This window comes from Psammomys obesus, unplaced genomic scaffold, assembly GCF_907164565.1.
Source record: "Psammomys obesus unplaced genomic scaffold, mPsaObe1.curated_primary_1811, whole genome shotgun sequence".
NCBI classification, from domain to species: domain Eukaryota; kingdom Metazoa; phylum Chordata; class Mammalia; order Rodentia; family Muridae; genus Psammomys; species Psammomys obesus.
Genome location: NW_026586550.1, coordinates 10,593,886 through 10,605,693, shown reverse-complemented (window position 1 = coordinate 10,605,693; position 11,808 = coordinate 10,593,886). Strand labels below are relative to the sequence as shown.

Genomic DNA, 11,808 nt, shown 5'->3' with positions numbered 1-11,808 from the left:
GAGGCAATAATAGGGTTAAAATAATTTATTACTTTTTCATTTATTTGGAGGAAAAGTGGGACCACATCTAAAGCTGAAGCAATGAACCAAAAGACCTTTTTATAAAAATACCTATACTGCATCAGAATGAAGTTCCTCATTTTAAATATTCTTGTTATTGTTCTTTTCCTTTTCTTATTCTTTATTACAATTTATTCACTTTGTATCCCAGCAGTAGCCCCCTGTCTTGTCCCCTCCCAACCCCACCCTCTCTCCCTCTTCTCCTCCCATGCCCCTCCCTCAGTCCACTGATAGGGGAGGTCCTCCTCCCCTTCCATCTGACCCTACCTTATCAGGTCTCCTCAGGACTGGCTGTATTGTCTTCCTCTGTGGCCTGGTAAGGCTGACCCCCACCTCTCAGGGGGGAGATGATCAAAGAGCCAGCCATTGAGTTCATGTCAGAGACAGTCCCTGTTTCCATGACTAGGGAATCCACTTGGATTCTGAAATGCCATGGGTTACATCTGTGCAGGGGTTCTTGATTATCTCCATGCATGGTCCTTGGCTGGAGTATCAGTCTCAGAAAAGACCCCTGGGCCCAGACTTTTTTTGGTTCTGTTGATCTCCTTGTGGAGCTCCTGTACCCACCAGGTCTTTCTATCTCCCCCTTCTTTCTTAAGATTCCCTGCACTCTACTCAAAGTTTGGCTATGAGTCTCAGCATGTTTTGATATCCTACTGGGTAGTCTTTCAGAGGCCCTCTGTGGTAGGCTCCTGTCCTGTCCCCTGTTTTCTCCCTCTTCCGATGTCCATTCTATTTGCCTTTCTGAATGAAGATTGAGCATCTTACCCAGGGTCCTCCTTGATTAGCTTCCTTAGGTGTATAAATTTTAGTATGCTTATCCTATATTATATGTCTAATATCCACTTATAAGTGAGTATATACCATGTGTGTCTTTCTGCTTCTGAGATATCTCACTCAGGATGATCTTTTCTAGTTCCCACCATTTGCTTGTAAATTTCATGATGTCCTTGTTTTTAATTGCTGAGTATACCATTGTATAAATGTGCCACAATTTCTGTATCCATTCCTCAGTCGAGTTTCCTTTTCTTTTTAAGACAAGGTCTCACTATACAGTCCTGGTATTTCTGGAACTCCTTGTGTAAACCAGGCCAGGTCTGAATTCATAAGAAATCTCCCTGCCCCAGGCTCCCAAGTATTGGGATTAAAGGCATGGGTCACCTCATCTGGCTTTCTTATTTTTTTTAATGTGTGCAGATATGCACATTTAAGTGTAGCTTCTCATGGAGTCCATGGGTGCTAGATCTCCTGGAGCTACAGCTTTAGAAGTTTTGAGACATCAAATATGGGTGCTAGGGACTGAATTCAGGTCTTCTGGAAGGGTAGTATAATATCTTAACTGCTGAGACATCTCTTCAGCCTCAGAATTAAATTCCTCACAACTGGAATATATAGCTGTGGGAGGTGCAAGAAGAGAGAATTTTTCCAGAATCACAAATTAGCAGCCTTTGTTGTTTGTCTCAATCCCCTGTAAATACTTAGCTACTTCTGAGCAAATCATTTGAAGTTTAGGAACTAGGTTTTTTTCTAGGTCCTGTGAAGTAAGGCATTAGGCTAATATTTTTGAAAGTCATCTTTGCCTTAAATGGGTTTATGATAATCTTTGGGAGCACAGACTCACTTTTACAATGTTCCCAAGGAAGAAAGTTCATGGGCAGATCAGAACATGGGGTCCAGGATATGATGTTATCTAGACAACTATGAGAACAATCTTGCTATGACAACAGTGACTCCTGACATTGTTAGCTTCTGTATGTCTAAAAGACCATGCTTGCTCCTAACATTTGTTTTTTAATTCCTACTTAAGACAATCACTGACAAAAGTTGTTTCTGTTTTATAAAAATACATAATGATCTTGGTGAATAATTCTAAAAGAGGAGTATTGTTAAAGTTTTATATAACAAGCTAGCATAACTGGGTATTCATAACATCAAAATAAATGAAATGAGGAGGCATCATTAGGTTTAGAGTATCCCTAACCATGAAATGTTGTATGATTGTTTCTTATGATTGGTTTTGAATGGCTGCTGTTATCTTTGCAGAGGTGAAAGCTTTGATATTACAGGACAGTGGGAATGATTTCTGCTTCACCCATCTTCATCTGCATGATGAGAACAGATTGGCATGTAAGATTAGGAAGCTTCCTTCCCCAGCTTCCTCAGGTGGGGAACACCCACCTGAGCTCTAGTTACAGCTATCATTAGAGATAGCCATCACCTGCTGGGAGCCGTCAGGCTTTGAATCTGCTCTTCCAGGGACGAAGGTCTGTGCTTTGAAAACCCAGGTGCAACTAATGAGCTAAAATGGACAAATGGGACATACAACTTGCTAAAAAGTAGGTCTTAATGCCATCAGTTCATAATGCGTCACTAAAGTTTAACGTACGGCAAGTTTTCTTCCTAAATGTATGGATAAGTGATCTGAGAGCCTGTTAGCTGGTCACAAACTTACTGGACTTGTTTATAGTATTAACTAGGAAGAATTCAGAAGACACTAGTAGGTAGAGCAGCTTTTAGAAATCAAGAAGGGGGGCTTTTCCGTGCGGTCAGGCAAACAGCATTTATCTTTCTCATTCACCCCCAAATTCTGACACCCATCCTTCAAACCTTGCGTGGTAGTTCAAGCCTGTTTACAAGCTTCCAGCTCTGGTGCCAGCTCCAGTGACAAGCTGGTATTTTCATTGGTTTCTCTTCAGAAACTTGGAAAGGTTACAATTCTTTCCAGTTCCGCCCCTTTCGCCAGGTCTCGTTCATTTAGAAACTTTTTGGGATATGCTATTATTCGTATCTCTTCCTTCCAAAATGTTAGGAGAAAGTAAGAATGAGCTACCGTCTAGAAATAGGATACTTTAAAGGCCTCCGTTTTAATCTCTATTTACGACGCTTACTCCTGGCAAACGAGCTTCCGTGAGGACCTACCGGGTCCAGCCCAGGTAGAATCTGAAATTTTCCGCCGACAAAAAGAAATATCACCTGGTCTCCCCTACGGTTCCGCCGACCCGCTCGTCACAGCAGGCGTTTCTCCGAGACACAAGCTGCTCTCGAGCGCGTCAACCAACAATTAACCCAGCGATGCTCAGGGTTTGGGTCTCTCTGGCCAAAGCCCGCCCACCTGTGCCTGAGCTATGATCTTATTGGTCTATCCATGCGTCCGCCTCCTCATTAAACCAATCAGAACCTCCCTTCTTACCCGAGGACGATTGTGAAACCGGAAAGAACTCCAGCTGGTCGCATGGAAGGCAGGGCCGTGGATGAGTGACAGCTCTGTCCTCCAATACACGGCGCCATTGGTTCTGCCCTGTCTGGCTTCGGGGCTAGAAAAGAGTCGTTGCCGGCGGCAGCAATGAATCCTCCGTGGTGTCCGCAACTCGGCGTCGCTGGGGAGCGGCGGCTGCTGGTGGTTTCTTTGCAGGTGAGTGGTTTCGTTGTGGATTTGTTACAGTTGCGAGAGTTTCTTTTCTTGGGTAAGTGGCGTGGTGCTGAGCTTTAGCGGGAATGCGATGCCCGCTCCACCCCCTCAGGCGGCGACCCTCAGGAATCCCCCAGGTCTCGCTGTAAGCCTGCTCAGAATGCACCTCTCTGAGACGGTGAGTTCTGTCAGCTGGAGGATGAGCCCAGCAGTGGCGTGATGTGGCTCAGGAAGGCTGAACTCAAATACGGTGTGGCAAATTGTCTTCGCTAGTAGATTCCCTGGAAGGAATCAGGGCTCTCCTCGGTATGTAGGGCAAGGCAGACCTAATCCTAAAAGTATAAATTGATAAGGGGAATGGGGGAAAATACCATGGAAGGCAAAGAGGTCTCATAAGCAGTGATCTCAGGAGCCAAGTTACAGGTTCAGGGGAACACTGAAAACACCCCTCACCACCACCACAGCACCGTGTGCCTATTTTTTTTTTTTTGTTCTAAGGGATAGAAGTAAGCATTTCACTACAGTAAGTCAAAAGAAATGCAAAATCGTGATTAAGTTTACTATTAGACTTTTCAGGATGACTCCCTCCCTCCCTCCTAAATCACGAAGGACTTGTAGCTTGTGAATGGTCCAAGACTATTAGCTAACAATATCATCAGCAGGTGTTAAAGTTTATCTACTAAAAGCAGGAAGTCATGTCAGTTTGTCTGTCAAACTGTCTGCCCTGAGCACAGAGACCAGGTTTTCCTCATAGCTGTTGGTATAGCACCATCATACACTGTAGATACTCCCGGCATAGAGCTGGAGTTTTAAAAAAAGTGTAATTCCAATAAATGGCATAGTGAGAGAACAGCGAACCAGAAGCGATGACACTGGCTCTAGTCCAGAACTTGTTGCTATTTGAGTAATCTTAAACAGGTTCTTTCAACGCTGACTCTTAATTTTCACATCGTTTTTGATATTTCTTTTTCTGTGTATGAGTGTTTTGCCTGAGTGTGTGTATGCAGTGCATCTGTGCCTGGTGTTTATGGAGACCAGAAGAGGGTGCTGGATCCCCTGGAACTGGAGCAGATGGCTGTGAGCCACGATGTGGCTGTTGGGAAGGGAACCCTAGAAAAGCAAGTGCTCCTAACCACTGGACCATCTCTCCAGCCCAATTTTCACATCTTTTAAAACAGCAGAAGTTACATTTGCTGAGGCCATACCCTTATTAAAGCCTACTTAAAAATAAAGATGATTAGACAAGTTTCCACTACCAAGTCCACAAAGAAAATCTCACCGTATTGAATCCTGTATAGTTTGTAAAAATGCCCAGCCTCAAGGACGTGTTCTTTTGTGTTCGTATTTAAACTGAGCCAAACCAAGCAGATCGTTGTTAGAAAAAAGAGTTTTTTAAAAAGGAGAGTATAGAAGAATACAGGAAAAAAAAAAGTCATTTTTAGTCTCATTACTCTGAGGTAGCCACTATTAGTGTTTAGGTAGTTTGTTTTTAGTGTCTCTTTCTCTTTACTTTTATGGTTTGTTGATTAATAGTACTGTGTTGCTTTAGGTAGTGATTGATATATCTAAATTCATCATCCATGCACCCAACTCTGTGTCTAGAGAACAGAGGACACACAATGCTTGCACTGGTGGCTTCTTGAACAGTCTGGGAATTGAAATCAAGTGTGAGGTGGTGTATGGAGAAAGAGAAAAAAGGTATTACCATCTGGGCATGGTGCCATGCTCCTGTAATCCCAGGATTTAGGAGTTTGAGGCAAGGGATTGCTGCAAAACCACGGCCAGCCTGGGCCACATAGTGAGACCCTGAATCAAGATACCAGTAACAACCCTTTCGTTAAAAAGGTGTGGTAATAAAAATACTTTATAGACAGGACAGGAGTCTACCACAGAGGGCCTCTGAAAGACTCTACCTACCAGGGTATAAAAGCAGGTGCTGAGACTCATAACCAAACTTTGGGCAGAGTGCTGGGAATCTTATGAAAGAAGGGGGAGATAGTAAGACCTGGAGAGGACAGGAGCTCCACAAGGAGAACAACGGAACCAAAATATCTGGACCCAGGGTTCTCTTCTGAGACTGATACTCCAACCAAGGACCATTCATGGAGATAACTTAGAACCCCTGCTCAGATGTAGCCCATGGCAGGTCAGTATCCAAGTGGGTGCCCTAGTAAGGGGAACAGGAACTGTCTCTGACATGAACTCAGTGGCTGGCTCTTTGACCACCCCCCCCCCCCAAGTGGGGAGCAGCCTTGCCAGGCCACAGAGGAGGACAATACAGCCAGTCCTGAGGAGACCTGATAAGGTAGGGTCAGATGGAAGGGGAGGAGGACCTCTTCTATCAGTGGACTTGGAGAGAGGCATGGGAAGAGATGAGGGAGGGAGGGTGGGATTGGAAGGGGCTACAGCTGGGATACAAAGTGAATAAACTGTAATTAATATAAAAAATAAAAAATTAATTAAAAATACTTTATAGAATATAAATTTAGCACTAACCTCTGTACATTTGGATTGCAGACTATAATAATATTTGTGTGCTTCTAGGACCCCACAATTCATACCACATTCCCTTTCACCCACATTTGATCGGGGTTTTCTTTCTTCTCTTTAAGCTTCTCTGTAAGCTTCTTTCCCTCATGTTACTTTGTTACTAGGTTTTATGTATGAATATCAACCCAGTAGAATCGCTTTGATGGGTCTGGGTCTGCGGTCTATGCCAGATTTCATGAGTTAGACAGAGCCTAGTCCTTTCTCCCTCTCTGTTTGGTAGAGAACTTTACCATAATTCATTTAATATTCCCTAGAGATGATGGTTTTGTTGTTATTATGGGATTGGAACCTGGGATCCAAATAATTTAATATATTCATGATCAAGCTGTCAGTAAGCTGCTAAGAGGACTTCTGCCCAGGTCTTTTTTTACTTTATACTTTTGAGATTTGATGGACACAGTTCGTAATGACAAATCTACCACCCTAGGGAAGTTGCCCGAGACTGAAAAGAATCTTGAGTGGGTGTTGCACACGCTGGTGATTCCGAACAGGCTGGAGCAAGTACTTTGCTCAGGCAAAGTCACTTGTTATTACTACACATGTGTCTCTGTCATGTAAAGGGGGCTCTACTTGCTGTAATTTGTTGCCTTTGGGATCCATTGTGTGTGTGAGTGTGCGTGTGTGTGCGTGTGTGTGTGGAGAGGGCGGGTTAGTAAATGTAATGCTGTAGGGTGAGACTGCCTATGTCTGAGAGACACCTGTGAGTGGCAGCGTCCAATGCAGAGGTGTTCTTAGAACTGCACCTACGAATTTAAAAGTTACTGTAGCAACCTTTAGGATAGTAATAGGCCGTGGAAGTGCCGTTAGGACTCAGTTTGAATTTTTAATATTTAGCTTGAGTCTGGGGAAGGCATGTGTAGAGGAATTTTACTTCAGAACATGGCTGCTCTGGCAAGAGATCAAGTCCATAGACCTAGATCTATGTCATCTGGCTGGAATACAGACACACCTTTAATCCCAGCACTCAGGAGACAGGCATGTACGATCTCTGAGTTCTAGTCATGCTGTTCAGGAGTTCAGCTGGATCAGTGAGTTGAGAGGCAGTGCAGTAGAGCTGAGTTCATGGCAGTTCAGTTCATGGAACTCAGAGGCAGTTTTTACCAGAAGAGTTTTGTGAAGAGAGGTTGAAGAAAGAACAAACTAGACACAGGTGACTACAGAATGAGCCTGAGAATGAGAAGGAGCCGGAAGATTAGAGCAGATTGCTAGAGTTAGGTTGAGGCCAAGCATAGCAAAAAGTCAGAAACTGAGAGAAGCCATTTTGCATCAGTCAGCTTGGCGAGGGGTTTGAGCCAGAACAGCTGACTTGAACCAGCCAGAGTTCAGAAAGAACTTGAACGGGTGAGCTTATTCAGCAGTAAGTCCCAGAGGCTGAAAGCATGCTAGGCCTAGATTAGCTTGCATGGAGGCTAGAAAAGTGTAGGACTACTACTCCGAGGTTAGCAGATGGAGGAAGTGAGCCTCCCAGACAATTAAACCAGGCGAACAAAACTTTCTTTAACAGCTGTGTTTTGTTAAGATACTTGAAACTCTAAGGAATTAAATCATAGGTTTCATTTGCCTCAAGAGCACTACCTTTTTAATTTATTAGAGACATTGGTATTCTCTGTTTCCTCAAATATAGCCAGTTCATCTCCCATGAAATGAGATCCTTCATGTAGTGGGATGAAAAGGTTGTTGAGAGCTTCTCAGTGAGGATCTAGACTAAGGCTTTGGTTTTTGGATATTTAATTCTTACGAGTAAGCTTTGGATTTAAATGGTTTCTGGCCCCATGTCCCTTATGTGATATTACTTGACATACTATTGCTATTTTGAAAATGGAAGAAAATAGAAGTTTTGCATCCTGTTTTACACTGTGATTTATCCATTTCTTAATGAGTTATGATACAAGAGTCTTAGGTGTGCATTACTTTTTAAACACTTGAGCAAAGAAGGAAGCAAAGTCCTACCAGTGTTAATTTGTAAACAGAATGGGGAAAGGATATGCAAAATTATATGGCTTGATGATGGACAGAAACCAGTAGTAGGAAGGGCTTGCTGTAAAAGTTGAAAGTCCTTAGAGGTTCTGAAATATAGATCTTAACTCTGTAAATTTTGTTTTGCATGCCCATCACTCACCTATCAGCTCTCTGTTTCTATCTTGTCAAATGAACCTAATTTTGAAACACAACTTTGTGGTGGACTTTATAAGAAAAAAAACCTTTGTTTTTATAACCTAGATGGAATATATGACACACATATATTATATATTGTATATATTATATACATATATGTGTATAAAATTTCAGCATACAATATAATTATAACTGATAAAAAGTGTCTTGAATCACCTGGTTTTTTTTTTTTTTTTTCTGTGCTGCTAAGACAACTGAGTAGCTCCAGCTTCTGAACAAATATGCGTCACTTTTAGTATAAAACACTACAACATGATTTACGAAGAGGGTAGAGCGTGTCAAATGAGAGAATATGTTTGTAGGAGGTTAACAGGTGACTCATTTTCCACAGTTCCTCCTTGAACCTGTCTCTAAATATTGAAATAAGCATAAACTGGGTACTTGACTGACTTTAGTGTGCTCAGTGTTTACATCTATGAGGAATAAAAATAATTGTGAATGGGATTCCATTACCCAAGGTACTTTGCAGTTCAGGCCAAGAATACAAGCTGGTAATTTTGCTTGCTTGTTTTGTTTTGTTTCTTCAAGACAGGGTCTTGCTATAAGCTGGCTATTTTATAATGTTAGGAGTGTCCTCTGTGACAGGGTACTTGGTTAAGGTCAGAAACACTGGTGCGAAGAGCACGTCCAAGTATGGGGTTTATCTAGCTAGGTAGGGATTTGCATACCAAAGCCTTCTGGCCCATTGTTTCTGTATAACCCACAAGATAGAAAAGGGTAGGGTCTTTTGCCTTTTAAATTGTTGAAATTAACCCATTAATAGTAATAATATATTCCATGAAAATTATATGAAATTCTAATTTTGATGCCACCATCATATTACATCACATTTACTGACTTGTGCATTACATATAGATATTTGCAGCCACAGACACAGAATTATACAATTGTACATAGTCATGACAGAGATCATTTAGTCTGAAAAGCCACAAAAGAATTAACTGCTTATGTTTTTACAAGGAATATTGCCAACATCTTAGCATCTTAGTTAAGCTATAGATTCTTTTTCACTTGTCTTTATTCCTTTTTAGCAGCCATCTTCCTGGTCCAGGTTGTCATTACATGTTACTAGCATTACTGCAAAACCCCTCACAGTTAATATTTGTACTTCTCTGTGAGTGTAAATACTGCTTGGTCCTCAAAAGCATGCTATTAAACCTTTAATGATGTCTCTATGTATAGAAGAGTCTGCATTCTTTGGCACAAGGTCCTCCTTGAGCCTCTATTCACTTTTATCTTTCTAGACTAGTCTCCGCCTACTTCCTGATTATGCCCTATACAGAGTGACCATATAATTTTCCAAATGGGACACTTAGGTGTGAAAGGGGCCTTGGTAATAATTATGTTGGGGAAGGAAAAAGCATAAAGCAATACTGTTTTAGGCAAATCAGAATGAATAGTCGCCTACTGACAGCTGTAGCCATTTTGAATGGGCCTACTGTTCTCTCTCTGCACCTGTTCCTGATTGTTACCTTAGGCTAGAACGCCATTCCTTTTTTATATCAACCTAAATTTAAATATCTTTCCAAATTTACCTTAAGTAATGCTATGTCTATGAAGGGAGAGGTCATTTCTCCTTTCCTAATTTTCTCTTTTATGAATGATGAGCTTCTCATGACGTTAATTTCTTTCACTTCTTAGTGATACCCAAACATGTACGCACAAGTCAGCTTTTCTCGCTGATATTTCGAAGGCCTATATAGTCCGTGCTGGAGCCTGTTCTCCTCAAAGGCTCACCATTGTGCTGGGCCCAAGTAGTAGTTCTACACATTTGAAACATGAGTAAATTGACTGGGTTGGGAAGCTCAGGAGAATTGGGCTTTCAGCACATGAATCATTCATTTTAATGTGTTGAAAATGAATGAGAAGAAAATTGAGGTTTCAAGGTTTGAGGTCAGAGCCTTAGGTTCCAGTATGTCAGTGTAGCAAAATGGTTCGGGGCATGGTTGTATGCTTGGACCCAAACTGAGACTGAATTGTAGTTCTGCTGTTTACAACCAGTGTTACCTTAGGCAAGTTCTTCCTTTGGGTTCTGCATCTGTAAAATGGACATAATGGAAAAATACTCCATGAATAGTGGTTGAAGGTTTGAACATAAACTCTGAATTAACTGCTGTGGTTAAGACCACCATCACCACCATCATAACATAGGTGGGGTAGGATAAAATGAAGATCCAACACCAGACAGTAAAAGTAGGAGAACAGTAGGTAATGCAGTATGGAAATGCTAGCAGATATTTCCCTGAGGATGAAATTGGCTTCAGAGGGGTCTGGGCAGCATGAGCTCTGAGCAGCATGGGCCTAAGGGAAGGTGGTCTCCATGCCGAAGTGACCAATCGTAGTCTTTTGAGAAATCATTTGAGTAGGGTAGAGAAGGCACACATTTGTAGTTAGAAGACTAAGAAAACAGTGTGTAGGACTAGGGAGATGACACAATCTTATGCAAGTATGAAAACCTGAGCCTTACAGATTAAACAAGACTAGCTGACTAGGTCACCTCAGAGACTCTCCTGTCTCAGTCTCCCCAGTGCTAGGATTATCGGCATGCACCACAAAGCCTACAAAACTTTTATCTAGCTACTGTAAATCCAAGCTCAGGTTTAACATGGAGTGACATCTCAAAATAATAACAAGAAGAACAATAATCTGAAAAGAAATAGAGACAAAACACTTGACCAGCAACTTCTGGCCTGTATGCACACACATGTGCACACACATACACACATGTAAAGCACACACACATGCCATACACACAAGTAGCCATAACTCATAATAAAACGTCTGCGAAGAAGGAAAAACAGTGGGGAGAAAGGGAAGGAAAAATGAGCTAGAGTCATATAACAGATATGTTGGTTTAGTAAACTTCTTCTCCAAGCAGACCATACCTTAAAAGGAAGAAGCTGGAGCTGGAGAGATGGCTCAGCAGTTAGGAGCACTGCTGCTCTTCCAGGGCACCCAGGTTCAATTCCCACCACCCTCATGTCAGCTCCCAACTGTCTATAACTCCAGTCCGGGAGGACCTCCCTTGTCTGGCCTCTGGGGGCACCAGGCACACTGCTTGTAGTGCACAGACAGACATTCGGGCAAAACACCCCCACGCACTAAATAAACAACAAAGGGAAGAAACTCTAGGAAACAATAACCCAAGAAACTATGCAGGCTTTTTTGATATTAAACTACTGATTGAAAATTAGTGCCTAACTTCGGTGTCAGCAACTCCTTGAGAGATAAAAAAGAGTAGCCAAAGAACCAACTACACAATGGTCAGCTTTACCCAAAACAAAGCAAAAACGAAGCTTGAGATTTTAAGGATTTTAATAGGTATGAATTTGGGATGAGAGGAGTATATTCTTAGTTTAAAAGGTCGTTCTTTGTAAAGTTGTGATGACTGCTTGGCCTGACAAGGCTTATGTTTAGCAGGAAGAAGCTAAGCTTTTCTCTGTATTCATGTATTTTAGTGCATTTTCTGAAACGGCTGCATGCACCTGAAGGGACAGGTTATGACTCGAGATGATTCTGTGAAGTGAAATCCATTGGGCCTAACTAAGACAACACTCTACACCTCTACACACACACACACACACACACACACACACACACACACACACACACAC

At 42.1% G+C, this 11,808-nt stretch overlaps 1 protein-coding gene across 3 annotated transcripts in view; it reads left to right on the top strand.

Annotated features, from left to right (window-relative positions):
• The first annotated feature begins 3,353 nt into the window (after window positions 1-3,353).
• Window positions 3,354-11,808, top strand: part of Bpgm (bisphosphoglycerate mutase) — a 33,139-nt gene continuing 24,684 nt past the window's right edge. For all 3 annotated transcript variants that reach the window (XM_055602081.1, XM_055602083.1, XM_055602082.1), the window contains exon 1: window positions 3,354-3,472. The gene's annotated coding sequence lies outside the window, so the exon portion shown is untranslated. The remainder of the gene's footprint in view (window positions 3,473-11,808) is intronic.